The following is an 18,440-nucleotide window of genomic DNA, read 5'->3' on the forward strand; positions in this document are numbered from 1 at the left end:
AGACCCTTCCCCATCTTTGTAGCCTTCCTTTGGATGCCCTCTAACAGCTTTGTGCCCTTACACTGTGGCAGCCAGAATGCACCCAGTACAGGAGGAGATGCCGCACCGCGCAGACCAGAGGGGACGGCCCTTCCCCTGGCCTGGTGGCAGCGCTGGGCCTGGTGCCCCCCGGTGGCTGTCAGGGCACACTGCTAGCTCATGTTCAACTTGCCATTGTTGAGAACCTCCAGATCCCTTCCATGGGGCTGCTCTCATCTCCTCGTCTGTATGTATATCCAGAGTTGCCTCAACACAGATGCAGAAACCGGCACTGCTCTTAAACTTCACGTGGTTGGTGATTATCCAGCCCTCTGATTTGCCAAGATCTCTCTGCAAGGCCCCTCTGCTCTTGAAGGAGTCAGTGGCTTCTCCCAATTTAGCACTGTCCACAGACTTACTTAGGATACTCCTTTATCCAAGTAATTGATGAAAACACTGAAGAAAACTAGCCCTGCATGACCCCACTAGTGACTGGCTGCCAGACTGATGTAATCCCATTTATTACAACCCTTTGGGCCCAACCCATCATCCAGTTGCTCACCCATCGCATTATGCCTTCGTCTAGCTGTATGCTGGGCATTTTGTCCAGAAGGATACTGTGAGAAACAGTATTGAAAGCATTGCTGAAATCCAAAAAGATTACAACAACCGGTCACCTTGGTCAACTAGGTGGGTAGTCTTGTCTCAAAAGGAGGTTAAGTTTGTTAAGCAAGACTTTCCCCTTTCAAGCCCCTGCTGGCTGTGACAAATAATTGCATTGTCTTTTAGGTGTTTTTCAATAACTCCCAGAATAATCTTCTCCATAATTTCACTACCATTTGAGGCTTATCCAGTTGGACAGAAGTAATGCATTTTTTATTACACTATTGCGCATTTCAGGTAAATCAAATTACTCTCTTTTCATAGTTGACCAATTTACCAATTTTCCCACAGAGAAAGCACATTGAGGTGTGTAGTCAGGTAAATGAAAGGTCAGTCAGGTAAATGGAAGGGACCAACCCTTGAAGCAAGAAAAATTGTTAAATTCCACAGATTGTAGCAAGACTGGTTAGATAATCAGAAAACAAGATTTTGCTTGCTGCATTGTCCACTAAAAAGACATGTCTGTTAGCACTTAAAACATACAGGTCTCATAAACCCTTTAATTACATAGAGAGAGAAATTAAGGCCCAACAGGGCTGTAATCAAAAACAGTTTTTAAGTATGTATGACTTTTTGTAGGAGCAGCAGCTTATTTTTTTTAAATATCAAGGCTGAATTTTCAGAGGAATCATTTTCAAAGTGGCTAAATAGATACAGTCTAAAGCCCTGCTGAGACCCAGAATGTGTCAGAAATCCTGTGGAGCCACAGATGCGTCATGCTCACCTTCACATTGATGTCTACCAGCCACTCTGAGCTCCCATGACAGTTTGTCTCATTCTAAAAGGATGTGATTAATCACCTTTCAGCAGGTCCCACTTCTCTCCACTGAGTTGAGGGTCACGAGCTCAGATTTTAATCTCGCTGTCACATGTCAGTTTAGAACCTGGGAATTGCACTTATGATGTCCCCCACTTTGAAAAAATCCAATTTGGCAATTCATCTCAGGTCCAACAGAGTAATACCAGAAAGCCTGAAAATGCAATTCAGACTCTTATCAACCACTGTATTCCATCCCATACACACACTTATCATAAAGAGCATTTTTGACATACTTGTCAAAAACAGTCTTCTTGACATTGCATCACATTAATGACATATCTAAAACTAGAAAATATTTGTACTGAAAGAAACAAACGGAAAGAGATAAGGTAGAGCCTTCTCAGTTGTCAAGGCTTGTAAATGAAGAAGTGAAATGTACTTGCTACTTTTTTATTAATAAGATTCCTCTGTATGAAATAGTAGCCTTTAATCCATTTACTAAAGGAATGGCTTGAGGAGCTTAAACAAACTCTGCCATTGTTACAGTTTTATATACACAATATTTTTGCTGGTCAGTAAAATAAAAACAGAAACCCAACTATACGTATTATACTTCTCTCCCTTTTATTGCCAACAAAATAGAATTAGAGCACTAAATCTTGTGGCTTTAATTGTACCATCCATATAAGAACACTGTAATCCCTGACATGACAAGGACCAGAAAGACTTCTGCTGGTGGCAGAAAAGCACTAAGCACTGCAATAATTGCTGATGGTAAAGAGACAGGTGCAGGAACCATTTGCTCATCTTACTGCCTTGCAACAGGGAGTAAGATTTTGAACATAACAAAGAAACAAATAGAAAGCTCTCATTCTTTTTTTTTTTTTTTTTCCTTGTAGGGATCCTAAATAAAGAAGTACACTCCTTCCATCCTGACTTGGGACCATATTTGAAACATCAGTGAGGCCTAGTAGTAAACATGACCAGTTGCTACAATAAATACCTTAGCTGCTAACCTCCTATGTTTGGCTGTATTGTACTTACAGAGTTCACCTTGCACAATTTTGGCTTATCAACCATCATGAAGACTGGTCTACCTGCTGATTAATATTGCTAAAAGGAATACAATTTTGCCACAGTGGAGGCTACCCAGCCACACTTGCACAGGATGTTAGGAATAGCCCCAAACTACACTGCTGAGGAGCGATGCCTAGAAAATCACTCTGAAAGACATAGCTTTTCAGCAGCATTGGCCACACAAACAGTATGCAGTCAGAAATGTCCTGTCAGTGCAAACTTCCGCGGAGGCAAGCACTAAAGCTATGACAGATTACCTTTTTGTTCTCATTATTTAACAACAAATAAAAGAAAGCATAAATATAACTTTGTTCTTGCTTTTGAAAGTCCAGCCATCTTGCAGGTGACAATACTGTCTGCTGTGGTACTCTTTTTACTCTTACTGCTAGCCTAATTTGTAAATGCTATGAAAGAAGTATCAGAGCCACATCTGGTCCTGGTGTTATTCAAAGTGTTTTCATGCTTAAAATGAGAGAGACCTGCTACGAAAACAGAACACACAGAAGCTTTGTTACACAGGAGAATCTGAAGATACACCCTCACAAGCTACAATTTAAGATTTACTAGTTACAGAGCAGATCAGTGAGTTCCTATAGTAACCAGATCTGGAACATAACAACGTACATTAACATTAAACATATTCTTTTCCATGTAAGCAATAGACTTTAAACACCAATTCAGACAAACCCAATTTCATGAATTTGCTGTCTCTGAAGCATAAGCAATGTAACTGTCAGTCAATCACATACATACACACACAGACAACAAATTGCTGATAGAGGCCCAAATCGTATTTCATTACAGTTGACAGGACTTATGCTACTGCAATCAATGGTGTCAAACCCACAAAGGAGTAATTGAAGTGTCTGAAGTGAGAAATGATACATTTTGAACACAAATCCTCATTCTCTTTCCTCTCCTCAAAAGCACAATCCTTCAGTCATTGCTTGCCACTGTTTCTCAGGACAGCCTCCCATGGGATCAATACCAGCACCATTGCCAGGGCCAGATTAGAAACACTACTTCAAAAGAATTAGAGAACACACACAAATCATCTCCCCCTCCATGCAGAAAGAGAGAAGAATATTCTGTTTCACACCAACTATCTGGCAAAATCAGGAGGTATGTGCCCACCTGTTCATTAATTTTCTATTTCCCTCTGGTGGGAGAGAATCGACATGGCAAACTCTATCTGACATCACTGCGTAGACCCTTAAGACTGAAAGATTCCAGGTATAATTTCCTTACACTTATTTTCCTTTATTAGCTCACAGCTCTAATAAGGCTCTTGGGATCTTACTTGGTGAATAGCTAGAACAATCACTGTAGCTTAAAACTTCTACTGCTATTTTGATGCAAGAGGATATAAACTGAGATGAAAGGCCCCTTCATGGCTCACGTTGTCAGTGACATGTTGAACTGCTCATGAGAATGAGCAGCTAAATGCGAAAAACCACAGTACAAAGATCAAGCTCTTCCCTCTCCATTTCATCCCAACTGATCAACATGGATATGTTGAAGGGACCTGTATTTGACAGCATATGGCACAGCATGGACCTTTTAATTGCTAAAATCAGGACTCTGAATGGTCTATTCATTTTCAGAAAGCTATTCACCAATGAGCCATTTCAGGAGTCTTCTGTTACATGTTTCAAATTGGACTCTGGCTGCACAGTGCAGTGCTGATATTAAAGAGATGGAGTTAAAATAATCACATTTTAACTAGATATACAGCCACAGACCCAGCCATTTATCACCTCCTGGGTCATGAGCTCAATCATCACAATCACGCAGAACCATGTGGTTGTAGGGGGGACAGCATTCAGTCTTTTTCAAGAAATACATCTGTATTTGCATTATATGACATAAACCCTACTAGCTGATATTGCTCTGCATTGTTTCAGAAACTGTCCATTTAAGTTGCAAATACGTTATACCCCACATTCTCCCTAAGCACTCATAAATTGTATGAGAAACTTACCACAGTACTCAGCTTCAAGGAATATTTTCCCCTAAATTTTAATACCTGACGTCATAGTACAAGCTTTCCTCATCCTGCCATTTGTGTCTGACAATGTCTCTGGCAGTTTGCTGTCACTTCAGATAAACACATATGAAAACATATTTACACTTAAGCATGGGAATTTATTGCAGTGAACATAAAAAGAATATAATAAGACAAATTAATATAGCTCACATGAAAAATTGCTGTTGATCTTTTGAAAGCTTGTTTATAACATTTTAACATTGATAACACCAAAGAGGAAGGATGGATCATTGGCTTAGAAGCAAGATGTTTCAGAGGTAACAAACAGATAGCTACTCAAAAGAAAGAGCCATCAATAGGCCCTTGGAACTGGCAAACTTACCATCTTGTTGCTAACTCTTCCAAAAAGTAGTTACTGCCTAAATAGCTCTGAATGCTTCCTGTTAACTGCTTCTATCCTAAACCCTTCCCAGACAAACTTCAGGGCAAATGCAGCACGTAGCCAGGTCAGTTTCTTTTGCTAAATAACCTCATGATGCTCAGTGAGGTCAGTTCACTCTAACATATCATTTGACTCTTCTGAAGCAGCTGTATAGCAAAGATGGCTGCAGACCAAAAAGATAGCAGCTTGAGAAGTTACACTGGAAGATAAAAATCTCCAGGAAAGTATTCACTGCAGAAAAATGGCAACCAGCTCTTCTGGGGCAAACACAGAGGCAACTGCCCAGCTTGCACTGGAGGTCAAGGATTTCCTACGTGAGTTGCCTATGTATACCAGGATACCACACATTCAAGTAAGATCCTAAAGAAATGACATCAAACGAGGCAATGGGACATAAAAATCAATTATAAAAGTGGTACGCATTAGAATTCATGAAGTAGGAAGTTCACAGTACTTGAAAATAGTATTTCTAACATATCCAAGCTAATAATACACAGCGGACATGCTGATACGTGATACAAAATAAAGTGTCCCCATTAAAGTGTTAAGTGTTTAATTTGTTAGCCCAAATTAAAGTGTTTCAAGAGATTTCTTCCCAAAGATCATACTTTTGTAAGTTTAACATATCTTCTGGAAAAGCAGGGCTTAGAACGTCAGGCTAACTTAATCTGATTACAGTTATAAAGCAGAAATTTAACAACCCTTTGCAAAACTGATAGATTGTTATTCTGAACGTAAACTCCATCTTCATACTAAAAGGATTTTATTACCTTTCACATACAAATTCAATACCCTACCAGATTAAATTAGAGCTGTAAAAACTATTAACAGTCAACGTCTGTCAGGGACTATACAGTAGAAAAATAAATGAATCAAGTTTTATGTTCTTTGGAGATGCTGACTGGAAAGAACATTTTCACTGGTATCACAAAACATCCCACAGAGCTGGTCTTCAGATTCCTCATTTGCCATCAACTTCCAAATTAATTATTCAAGTAGAACTCTCATAGCAGAAGTTCAGCATTTGGTAAAAGCAATGAAGAACTAGCACTGCCCGAATGGGACTCACATACTGGCTCAGTTTCCTTACACAGATTTTCCAGTTGTCTCATCAAGTCCCAAAACATGCTAACACTAAGAATGTGAATAGTATCCAGTATTGAGTGCAATGAGACTGTGTAAGCACCAGAAGACTGGCAACATGCTATACTTGCATCTGACTTAATATTCATGAAGGTAACAGCCTTTGAATTATAACAAAATTTGCAGCTTAACAATCTAATTATGGTGACCGGATGATAACTTTCCTCTTTTGAAGTCAGAGTTCTTCCTACTAGCTTACATAGAACTAAGATTTCACTCCTAAAGCTCAGCAGGTATGTAAGTATCTTTCTCTAGAAGATGCAAGAGCAACTCAGAAACACTAATTTTGTAGTAATTATTGTGGGTATATAATACGTTTCACAAATGGACGTGCTAAGGCAGACAGATTAAGCAACTGAAAATAGCATGTGGCGGAAAACTCCAGTACCAGCAATATTCCCTATTCATTTACCTATTCCGTTAGAGCAACTCTGAAGTCTTACACACAGAGGCAGCAGTGTCAAGCAGTGACCTTCTTGCAGCTCTTCTGTTGATGCTCACTGTTGCTTCCCTAGAACATAGTGTGTGAGCTGAAGTCTGGAGGAACATGGTTAGACTCCGAAAAAGGTCACGTTGTTATTATTGATCAGTTTAAATTCTGATAATCTCTAGTATGTCCATATGGAAAGCCGAATTCCATCATTCTACTTACTTTATTGCTGTCTATCTGAAGTCTGTTCTTCCTCACCAAGAACTTTATGGTTAGTTTTTCAAATGGAAAAAGTCAGAAGAAAGAAAACAACTAAATGCTTCAGGTATTGCCTACTGTAATGGGAGCTAGAGCCAGATGCTGTTACATCCCATTTCCTAAATGACTCAGTGTTTGCTCCTAGCTGAAAAGCATTGAACCGAAGAAAGTAGTTAATTAAAAACTTGAAATTCAATGCTGAGATTAAAATATTTCCTAGAGAATGACAAAAGTGTTTAAATATTTCAGCCTTGCGCTGCTGATTAACCAACATGCATCTTCTCATCTACTGCTGACAAAGGTAAACCGCAAGTTATTTTTGAGATCTCTGTTCTGAGACTAGAAGATGGGAGAATTTTCCATCATTGTGAGCAAGACAGACATACCTAAAGGGAAAGCCAAGATGACGCTGGTTCTGTCAATAAAAACAAGCAGAATGTCTTTTCAATACTTTACAGTGTGCTCAGTAGCTAAGGGGAAGGTGAGAAAAGAAGCTGAATGCTGCGCCTCTAGTTACCACTTCGCTTGAGTGTGCTTATTTGATTACACTCAGGAGGCTAAAAGCTTAAAAATTAAGAAGTCTGACAATAATTTGATGCATGAGAATAGAAACATGCCTGGAACAGAATAGGTATTGCAGCAACTCACTGTTCAGTAACATCAGAGACCACATTAAACAAGAAGCGAGTTTAGTGAGTTATTCCCCTGAACAACTAGAAAAACACAGGAAAAAGGGCATACTTGGTATAGCTCTTTTCCCATCTCCTTCTGTGCCAGGATTAAGCTTATCACATAAAGACTACCATAATGTCAGTGTTAAGTAAGCAAGTGTCATATCTCAGATGCTCAGAGAACCATGACCTTGGTCCAATGATAATATAAGTAACATAAATCTCAAGAAGATAGTGTATTTTAATGTCTCATACAGTTTAATCTGTCCTTGTCAGTCTCTCCTCTACATACTTACATGTATATTCACGCCCACAATCCTTAGAGATAATTAGAAAGACAGTTGTAGGCCACCACCCGCTCACCTCTCAACTACTTCTTTCCATCCTAAGCAAGGCCAGCCCCCCACAGCCTCTCCGTGGGGGCTGTGTGCTCTGGGCCCATAAACACACCAGCAGTTCCCATTGCATCCTAGCCAATTTCCCCATTTCCTCTCTGGCCCAGGAATGAGAGCCAAGTACTGATCCCTGGGGTCAACTCTGCTTAGTTCCAGCTAACACTGGGCACGAAGCTATTGAGCACTGTTAGCCTGAGACCAACAGTCCTGCTGGTTTTCAACCTGCCCCACTGGCTGCTCAGACCTCCTCAGCTCCCACATGAAAATGCTGGGGAAGATGGTGCTCAAAGCCAGACCTTAAGTCAAGGTGATGTACATCCCCTGCCCCTATCTTGCTCCCCCAGCCAGTAATTTGACATATTCACCAGCTGGGGAATGGAATCCAAGAAGACATATTGCATGCTCTTTTCAAGGAAGATACAAGATGACCTATAGGTAACCCCTTCTTGTCCTTCTTACAAACAAATATAGCATTGTATTTTTTTTGGTTGTCAATGACCTCCCTCAACTGCAGTGGTTTCTTATAAATGTATGACACCAATTTCAGTCTCCTTTTACAGCATCCTTGGGTGTACACTGTCCCAGGAATCTAAACACATCCAGCTCCTCTAAGTAGTCCCTAGCTTGGTGCTTTCCCTCTGTTGGCTACCCCTTTCCTGAAGCCTTTCTGTTACACGCCAAGATCTGGCGGCTGTCTTGGCCTGTAAATGCAAAAGAGGCACTGAGTACGGCCACCTTTCCAGTATCATCTGTCACCAAGTTGTGTTGTCAACTCCTAAAAATGCCTTATTGTGTGCCAAGGAAGACCAATAGTTGATTTTGAGACGTATTTTTAACAGAGTCTAGTTGAAGGGCATTGAGATACCTAAGAAAGTTTGCGCACCTGAGTCCAAAAGAGAGCTGGCTGCTATACATTGTCAAACAAGGAAACAAAGAGGAGCTTCAATTATTGTCAATGACCATTATCAAACATACATCTCAAAACAAAATATTTTGCCCACAATACCAATCATAATTCCAGTGCCTGATCTCTTGACATCATGCTACTCCTACCGTGATTGCACTGTGATCAAATTCAAGACTACATCTCTGCTGAAAACGAGCCATTTCTCTACTTATTCTGCAAACTGGCTATCACACTTTTGGGGTGTGAATACAATGAATTGACTGGAATAATAAGAACATTGCTTTTTCCAGCAAAAACAACAAGCCCTCTGCTCTTATTGTGAGCAAATACCTGTGGGGTTTCAATGTAGGTTTCGCATGAATACAAATTGTAGAAGTTAAAGCTCTCAATGAGCATTATGGATGAAAGAGTGTACAGCTCTTTTGCTCTAAAACTCAAAAAACACAGCCACAGGGGATCTGTCCACTGAACAGGGCATGCCAATCATTTCACATGCTGTAATCCTAACTTCAGTATGCCTTTGAAAACAATTCTACTTCTCAGAAAACAAATATTTACCTTTAGAATGGCAAATTTGGATGGCACAAAGCCTGAGTAAAACACAAATTCATTTTAAAAGAAACTGCAAGGAAGTCAACAAAACTGCACTCAGCATTATTTAACATAGGAGTTTTCTTCTTCATGGAACTCCCAGGAAAGGATACTAGACTTCTCTGAAGCATCATCGCAGCCTACCACAAATTTCTGCCTCAAAATCACTGGGGAAAGGTGGGTGCTATGCTCACTTTCCATTCTTACTGAAAATACTTCAGGAGAGAAAGATCCAAATATTCAGACTCAGTCTGTGGCATCCTGAACAAATTATCTTTAGCCTACTGACATTCTAATTTCATAGAAACAGGTATAATTATACTAAGTAAGTTATGACTTGTGCATCTGTCTTGCTTGGTTACAATTACTTCATCCTCTATTTCCTTCCCTACGAAACAGCATAAAAAAGACATTCTATTTGTGTTCTGTTGGCTGATGACTGAGAAAGCTGATGTCTTATTAAGAGTAACTCCAGTTTTAGCCCACAGAAAACTGGACTGAATGAACTGTGCCTCAGAAAGCAGATCTTACATAGCCCAGGACAACATTCAAGCTTAGAAGCTATTTCCCCCTGACAGAGTGATTCCATTTGGGTCCTCATTGGAAAGTCATTACCGTTATCTGTACCAAAGCAAGGTATTTTGGTGAGGTGGTGCAAATGAAACATGTGTGGTTCCTGTACTGCAGACACACGGTGTATTTTGATCTCAGTGCTGTCAGGTTCTATCTGCATTAAAGTCCAAATGTCTCCTAGTGCTTATCCCTATGGAGCAAGACCCCAGTGAATGTTACTTTTGAAATGATCAGGAACAGAAGTGATTTGGGATGACTTACCTTAAGACAGCTATTCTTGCCCTCAGATTTTTGCTCTGTCTATAGGTGACTTAGAGAAGCACTAGTAGAAATATGTCAGCTCACAAATTGATGCGTTATGGTAAACTGGCATTTTATGCAATATGGGATACACAAAAGTCAAAAGTAAGTAGAGTGATTTTAAGATACTTGTGGGTAACCACCCATGTTCTCTTCAAACTCACAAAGGTCTCCTAGGATCTAGAGAGAGATGAAGACAGACACTTAGGGATTAGTTTTAATGAGGCTGAGGTGACTCTAAAAGCCCTCGCTGAAAATCACCATATTATTAAGGGAGGAGAGATCTTACCTGTTAATTCACTTTTACACCATTCACATAATTTGCTTACATTTTGCATTTCACCTGCAGGTCAGTTCAATTTGCATGACTATACTGTCTTCCTTTCCTAATTGGATGCACTAGCACAAAGCTGCCAGAAGTAGCGGCAAGGGATAAGTTACTGAAATCCAAAGAAGATTCTGCTTTGTTTGACTTTGCAGAAAACCTTATGACCACCTGTAAAATGATCCAATGTTCAGTAAAACAGTGGGTTTTCTGGTTTTTTTGAAAGCACCTGAAAGCATAACTTCTGACCTGAAATCAAACTGACAGTCTTCTTTTAAGGATGGAAAATAAACTCCCCTAGGAATAACGTAGTGGAAGTAGCAGACATTGTAAGCTGAAATACAACACTGAAGAGCAAACAGTGAGCTCTTCTATTTTTTGTGACATCCAGCCACACAGGATTTACCATGATTGCTTTTCAACAACCTGAGTTCTACTTAGAGTATATGTGCTATGGACTGTTACACAGAGGTTGGCAGAGTGCATAAAGGTTACAGGAGATATCTAAGCTTCATTGAACGACTCCCTCTCTCTTTCAGATAGACAGAAATATTGCAAGGTCATATGCTGTACAAATACACTGCTGATAGCACATCACTATGGAGGCACTAATAAGCCCAGAGGTGTTTCTGCATATATGTCATATTTGACAGCAAGCACTTTTACCGTTCCTGCAGGCAGTACTTTTCATCCCAACTGGCAAGGTTTAAATGTGTTTTATTAAACATTTTTTTTTTAAGAAAAACGAATAACATGGCTATTCTGTTCATTACAAATGTATAACTGGTCTTGGAAAGAACACTGCAGAGCCCTCCAGACTGAGCAAGCTCTCAAACCATTTCCATCTTTGAAGATGAGCTATTGAGGCAATTTGGTTCAGTCTCAGTCCTTTTTCTGGATACAGTTGATAGCTTTTTTCTTTTTTCTTACTTTCTTTCCCATTTCAGCAGATCTATTGGTTTCCTCTTAAATATTTGTCCTAAAGGAAAACACCTTTCTTCTTCTGGCAGTCTTCAAAACACTGAACCACCCACTTGCACCATGAGAAAAGGTGCAGATATCACTTCCAGCTCTTGGCATTTTTGTAGGAAAATCAGCTGAATGGGAACTCTGAATACAGGCAGATGTAGACAAAAAGAATGCTGGTAAAAAGTGTGATGCCAGCATCCTCTCTTCAGTGCTACTTTCAGAGTCTGACCACAGACAGATGAGAAGAGGAATTTTAGAACCTACAAAGTTTGAGATACCTGATATTTAAAGCCTCTGCTTGAAGCTAAGCACTCCTAAATACCAGTCAAAAGTAGCACATCTGACTTACAGAGACCATCTCCTGCTATTATGTAGATGCTGGCACCTTACAGATTGCAAAGCAAATTGAACACTAAGACATCTCCATAAGTCTTGAGTCATTTTTACAATTTGCACAGTAATTTCCTAGTATTATGGGCAGCATGAGCACCGGGCATCACACTATGAAAGTGGAGAGTTTGAATAAAATGAGCTGATTCCAACAGTTCTTTTTCAGTAGCCATTAGCTGGTATTCCTTTCTAGCACTCTGTGTCAAAGAAAAAGGCTTTCACATGCTGGAGATACTTTAAGAATGGTTTCTAAAGTCAAGTTTGAAGCAGGCTGGTAAATTAAGTTTTCACTACTGCTTCATGTCCTACACTTGTTTAGTGAATATGATAAGCATTATTTGCAAAAATATCAACATTGTACATCTGAACAAGTTTGCAAATACACTAATGAAAATGCTTTCAGGGAGACTATGAAACAAACTAAGAATGATGCCGCATGGAATCGTTTCTACTTTAAAATAATCTATCTTTAAAATATTGAGAGGTTTCAAGTACAAAAAAAAGGTTTCAAATATAAATTGCATAATGCGCTTAAGTGAAGAAACATTTTCCTTGGAAACAGCATACAATAGCAAAGCCAAGAAAACACTCTCTTTGAGAAAATACCAGCTTGGTACATCTAGACAGAAATCAGATGACATCTTGTATTACAGTAAAACCATCATCTTAAAGTATATAAGACCAAAAGTCCACTCCAAATAGGGTGAAATGATATACAAAGCCATAAAAGCCAACTTTTGTGGCCCTGTACTTAGAGGACTAGAGCAAATTCAATTTGATACTATGGCTGGAAATACTAAAGGATATTTAGGTGTTTGACTTCAGCTTGCTAATGACATGTTATAATACCTTGCTGGGGGGAGATGTAGCTTAATCAAGAATCACATTTCCTAAAGGCTTAAAGCAGAAATATATCTGAAATATAACAGCACTCATAAGAATCAAAATATTTTATAATTTCTAGAGAGTTTAAACACCACTCACATTATAGCATACAGAATAATCTTAGTTTTACAGAAATAACAGTGACAATTTGTTCCTTGACCTCTAGACTTCCAACAACTATGACAGAGGGTTTCCGTCATGTGGATACTTATCCGGTCAGAAATTGCACTGCAGTTGCTATTTATTTCATGCAGACCATCTTAAAACCTTCAGAGTTGGTAAATTTTGCTCCTTAAGATCCGGATACATTTAATACAGCACCTTTCTTACCCAGTCAGTTCTTTAAAAAAAAACCCAAACAAATAAACATACCTGCCTTTTCATTTCATCAGTGATACACATTCTCTTTCCTCAACTTTGCAGTTATTATTTCAGATAGATCAGGAAGAAAAAATAAAGCTCTCTGTCTGTACTATGGCATATCACGTGAAAGACTTAGGAGGATCTCAATTATAAGAGAATATCTGTTTTACAGGAAAAAAAACTCTCACATCCTATTGTTGTTCCTCAATATCAGTGTCCACCTGAAACTAAAAACCTTCATACAGTGAGAAAACAAACATGTTTAGCCCAATCTTTTTCCTTCTACAGCTAGAGAATTACCCCACTCACCTTCTTCTGTCCGAAATACAATCAATCTTTGTATTTTACAAGTAGCTATTCCATGCTTTCCCTCTCTCTCTTTGAGCATTTACTGTCATAAACAAAGTACCAAGCCTATCGACTACACCTTTTATTCACTACTTTTTACATGCACACAGCATTTAGCGCAAGAAGACAAGGAAGCAGTCCCTATGCAGAGAATGTGTGTAAGCAGACAAAAGGAGAACGTTCAGCACCGGACAGCTACTTCTTGATTGGGTGAAAATATTTCAGAGACTGAATTCTGATGTCTCACTATTTGGGGACATTTTAATATACATCTTGGATTGGGTTAAAAGGTTGAAATAAACACACTTCTGTACTACGCCAGTGATGATCTATAGCTTAGTATTGCTTTCCTCGTTTCATTAAAAGACAACTTCTAAATATAAATTCCATATTACTTGGATACTGAGAAGATATACAATTTAAAGAAAAAAATATATGTGCTTTTTGACTAACGCAAGTCATGCTTTCTGGTCAGCTCTCTCTACCTCTCTGTGCCTGGAATGCTTGCAGTGACAGGTGATTTCTTTGTGCTACCTTGATAATAAGCCAATTATAAAGTATTTTTAAAAAAAACGATCTCCTATAAAATAGTGCAGTTAATGAAACATAGATACTGCTCCTAAAAATGGAAAATAAAACCAAAAACCAAAACACAACAATCCAGAAACTTGACTATTGGATGTACTAGTGTCTGCCCATGAAATGATAAAGGTTTGACATCCCATAAATTGCAAGCATCTCATTTGGCTGTCGGGAAATTGCTTCCATACAAGTCACCTCAAATCCAATAAGCTTTCCTGAAAGTTTGATTATAAGTGAGATTATAACTCTATTATATTAATCACTGCTGAAGAAACAGACAAAAAAACCCCACACTGCAGCAGACAACACCCTAATTGAGAACAATAAGAAAGATTAATAACACATGGTAGCTTACATAGGTGCCATAGCTTCATAATTGCTAAATTCAATTAAAGGCAAAAGAAGTCAGAGATTCTGCTACTGCTGTGAATTGCACATCACAGTTCAAAAAAAAAAAAAAGCCTTTCAAAAACCAGACTGTACTGAAATCAATCCTACAACACTAACAGCTAAAGAAGTCTGTACATTTTTGAATAAATGCCAATATGAATTAGCAGTGAACGTGCATACATTATGGGAAAATTGTACATAAAACCCGTAATAAATAATTTGCATTTCCATAGCACTTTTCATCTGAGCCTTAACATTTGATTCATAACACATTAATTCACAGCACCTCCTTGATGTAAGCAAATGTCATACAGTGATTTAATTTGCTCACCAGGAAAAGCATTGCATTTTGATAAAAGACCAGCAAGTGTCTAGTAACACTATGAAATATGGTAAGGAATGAAGATGGTCATATCCAACCAGGTAAGATTTAGAGAGAGGAATGTCCCCCATTGTCAAGACTTCAGCTATCATCTTCAACCCTCTTTCACTGAAACACAGTTGTCTACTGCTTAGGTGAAAGAAGTAAGACTCCCTTGCAATCTCATAAATACGTATTAGAACGTAAATCCTCAAAAAGGAGAAATACCTTTACACTTTGTCGTTTTGCTGCTGAAGACAATCCAGCTCGTTACCTAGCGTCCTCACAATGGCACATGCATAATACACTAGATTGCAAATGGACACATTTTGCCCTATATTATTTTCCAGTATTTTCTTAAGCTTAATTTTTTGAAGCTTAAACAAAAGAATGACTTAAATCAAATTAGCATTAAGCACACTGAGATTATGAACAGGCTGAACAGCAATGTGCTTCCAGAACACCATGTTGCCTCCAGCCAAACCTCATTATTCTTCTGAATTCTAGAGGATAAATGAGTGTGCCTATTTATTTTTAATTTTTTATCAGAAAATTAACTTATTCAGCGTTCAGCAATGGCAGCAGCAAACTTACTCATACTCTCTGAAGTGGTCTAGGAGAGGTAAAGGAGGTGATCGAATGAACTTCGTTGATACAAATGGATCAGTTGCACACTACAAATCCCCACAGTTACTATCACATCTTGTATTCATCTCTCTCTGCTCCAGCTGCTCGTACACAGCAGCTTTCCTGATGGTCCTACACTCACAGCATTAGCCCACTGGTATTTGTTTTACATTTTTCACATCTCTATGTTATTTTTTCATCCTGTGTGCTTCTCTTCAGCTATTACCTTTTCTGCTGTAAGTAGAATGATAGAGATTCATCGTCTCTGTCAGTATCTAAATCCTGCTTGCCACAACAATCCTCTAATAATTTCCTTCTCTCTCACTTCTTTGGGATTCCATGAAATCAAAGATGAACAAGACACACATATTATCAGCATATCAAGTTTAGTACTGCTGCATGTTCCTCCTTTGCCTGCAATGAGTGAAACCAAAGGAAAAAAAAAGCAAAGACACTATGAAACACCTGATAATCATCCAAACTTGTGACCAAGTTTTGTTAGAAGGGGCATGCAGTCTAATCACTGCTTAATAACAAATGTAGAAACCAAGCCCATTGCTCTAATGTGATCCAGCTTGCAGCACAGCAGACCCAGCAGCAAGGACTGTCTTTGAGAAAGCACAACTATTAATGCAGTTTGAATCTCTGTTCTGAACCACACTTTGTGGTCTTTGGCTAGATTTTTCTTCCCCACTTAATGGAACTGAGGTTAAACCATATAATGTTGTCCTAAAGAAGGTGATAAGAAACATGACCACAACAGAAAAGCAAGGCAAAAAAGACGCTGTTTGAGTGATGCTCCATCAAGCTAATAATGCCAGCTGACTGCCTGCATGTCCCAAGCCTCAGAAGATTTTTTATTTTTTTTAAGTATTTAGAAAAGATTATAAATCATACAATATTGTCCCAGTCCTCACTCTTCCCAAGCAGAGAAGAACACTTATTCCCAACTACATTTGATCTTTGCAGTTTGGTGTAAAGGTAATCATAACGTGTAAATCTACCAGCATGCTGGAACTAGTTGGTCTCTCTTCTATAGAATTTGCCTAGAAAGGTGCCAGTATCACAGCAACAGTTACAAAAGCAAGAGTGCTCAAAAAGCTGCTTTTCCCCCCATATTTAGTTTGTAAAAATTAGAATTATACATTTTTATAACTTGAGAGTGATATGACAAGTAATCGCTAGAAGAAAATCAGAAATAGTTCCCAATAAGTAAATGCAATCTTGTATTAAAAATCATAAATTCAGTCCCTGATCCAAAGGGCATTGAAATTATTTGAAATATATTCCATTGAAATATCAGAGATTTGTTGTTGTTTCATCAGTCTCAGGGAGCTTTGATATAACCTTTTTCATGTCATCTTCTACAGGAGGCGTGTTCTTTCAGAATGAGTTTTGGGCTTCCCCATCCAAGAATATAGGTTCTGGAAACCACTGTGTTACAAATAACGTAAATCATAAAACACACCTCTGGGGTATCGCTGGATCTGTTGTGTTTTGTTTTAAATACAACTTGTCTTTGTAGCACATCTTACCTGGTCATTTTTAAGGTACACACTGCCATAACTGAATTATACAGGAATTTCTATTGAGTCATGAATCATCTGTAAACAGATGGGAAGTTTTTACAAATATTTGATGAAAGTATTTGATGACTGCTTTGTGTGCACATAAGATTGCTCTTGAACTGCTTAGAAAGTATGTGACTTAGAGAATTCAATATTCTTAATTCACTGTTTGAACTTTCATGTTTGCAGTGTAATGCAAACACACCCTCCGACTGGATGACTATTAACTCTTATGAAGCAACTGCTCCTCTCTAGGACTGGAATGCAACTCTTGTATGATTCTAAAAAGAGTCAAACAGGAGGATAAGATTAAGCCACAATACAAGTAAGCTATTTCAAACAGGAATCTTTAGATTAGCAATGAGTGGGCTTAAAATAGTGTTTATAAAAGCATTCAGTTCGATGTTCTCCAGGCAAGAGAGACGGTTCACTACATGATTGTCTTGAGAACTCCTCTCTTCTACAGTCATTGCACAGAATATTCATATGAATCAGAACAGCAAGCTTCCCTTAGAAATCCTTCTCACAATGCTATCCTATGCACTCAACAATCTATACCTGATTTACTCCCATTAGTTAATTATGCAGCAAAAAGCTTTTGGTACTCTCACAGTTGTTTGGGTAAGGAGATGTGTGCATATTTTTTAAGCTTCTGAAGACTGCTGATGTATTATTTCATATCTCAAAGTAAGAAAAAACATTTGTTTTCCCTTGATCAAGAATCTACCTCAAAATATAAGAAAAAAAATCCGTATATAGAATCATAGAAACACTAAGTTTGGAAAAGACAGTTAAGATCATCATGTCCAACTGCCAACCCATCCCTAACATGCCCCACTAATCACAACCCTCATGCCACATCTCCACGTTTCTTCATGTCAGCCATCAGCTAACACTCCCAGGTCCTTTTCCTTTTTGCAGCTTTCCTGTCACTCTGCCCCAAGTCTGTAGCTGTGCATGGGGTTGTCGTGACTAAAGTGTAGGACCCAGCCCTTGGCCTTGTTGAAGCTCATATCACTCATCCTTCCATCGAGTCTTTCAACCTTTAGGCAGATCAACATTTCCTCCCAGTTTGGTGTCATCTGCAAACTTACTGATGGTACACTCAATCCCCTCATCCAGATCATCAGTGAAGATATTAAACAGGGCTGACCTCAATACTGACCCTATGGGAATACCACTAGTGACTGGCCACCAGCTGGATGTAATTCCATTCACCACCACTCCCTGGGCCTGGCCATCCAGCCAGTAAAAAACTGAGCAGAGTACCCATCCAAGCCAGGGGCTGCTAGATTCTCCAGAAGAATATTGTGTGGGAGGCAGATTTACTACCACAGCACCACAATATGAATCTAATCTCATGTCTTACTGAAAGGGTAGCTCAGAGAATATGACCCTGTCAAACTTTTGGCTTCAC

General features: G+C 38.8%; 1 protein-coding gene across 1 annotated transcript in view; it reads right to left on the reverse strand.

Annotated features, from left to right (window-relative positions):
* LOC110395616 (ALK tyrosine kinase receptor-like) overlaps window positions 1–18,440 on the reverse strand; it is a 159,574-nt gene that overhangs the window by 107,774 nt on the left and 33,360 nt on the right. The window lies entirely within an intron of this gene.

Source organism: Numida meleagris, chromosome 3 (genome assembly GCF_002078875.1).
Source record: "Numida meleagris isolate 19003 breed g44 Domestic line chromosome 3, NumMel1.0, whole genome shotgun sequence".
In the NCBI taxonomy this organism is placed as follows: Eukaryota; Metazoa; Chordata; class Aves; order Galliformes; family Numididae; genus Numida; species Numida meleagris.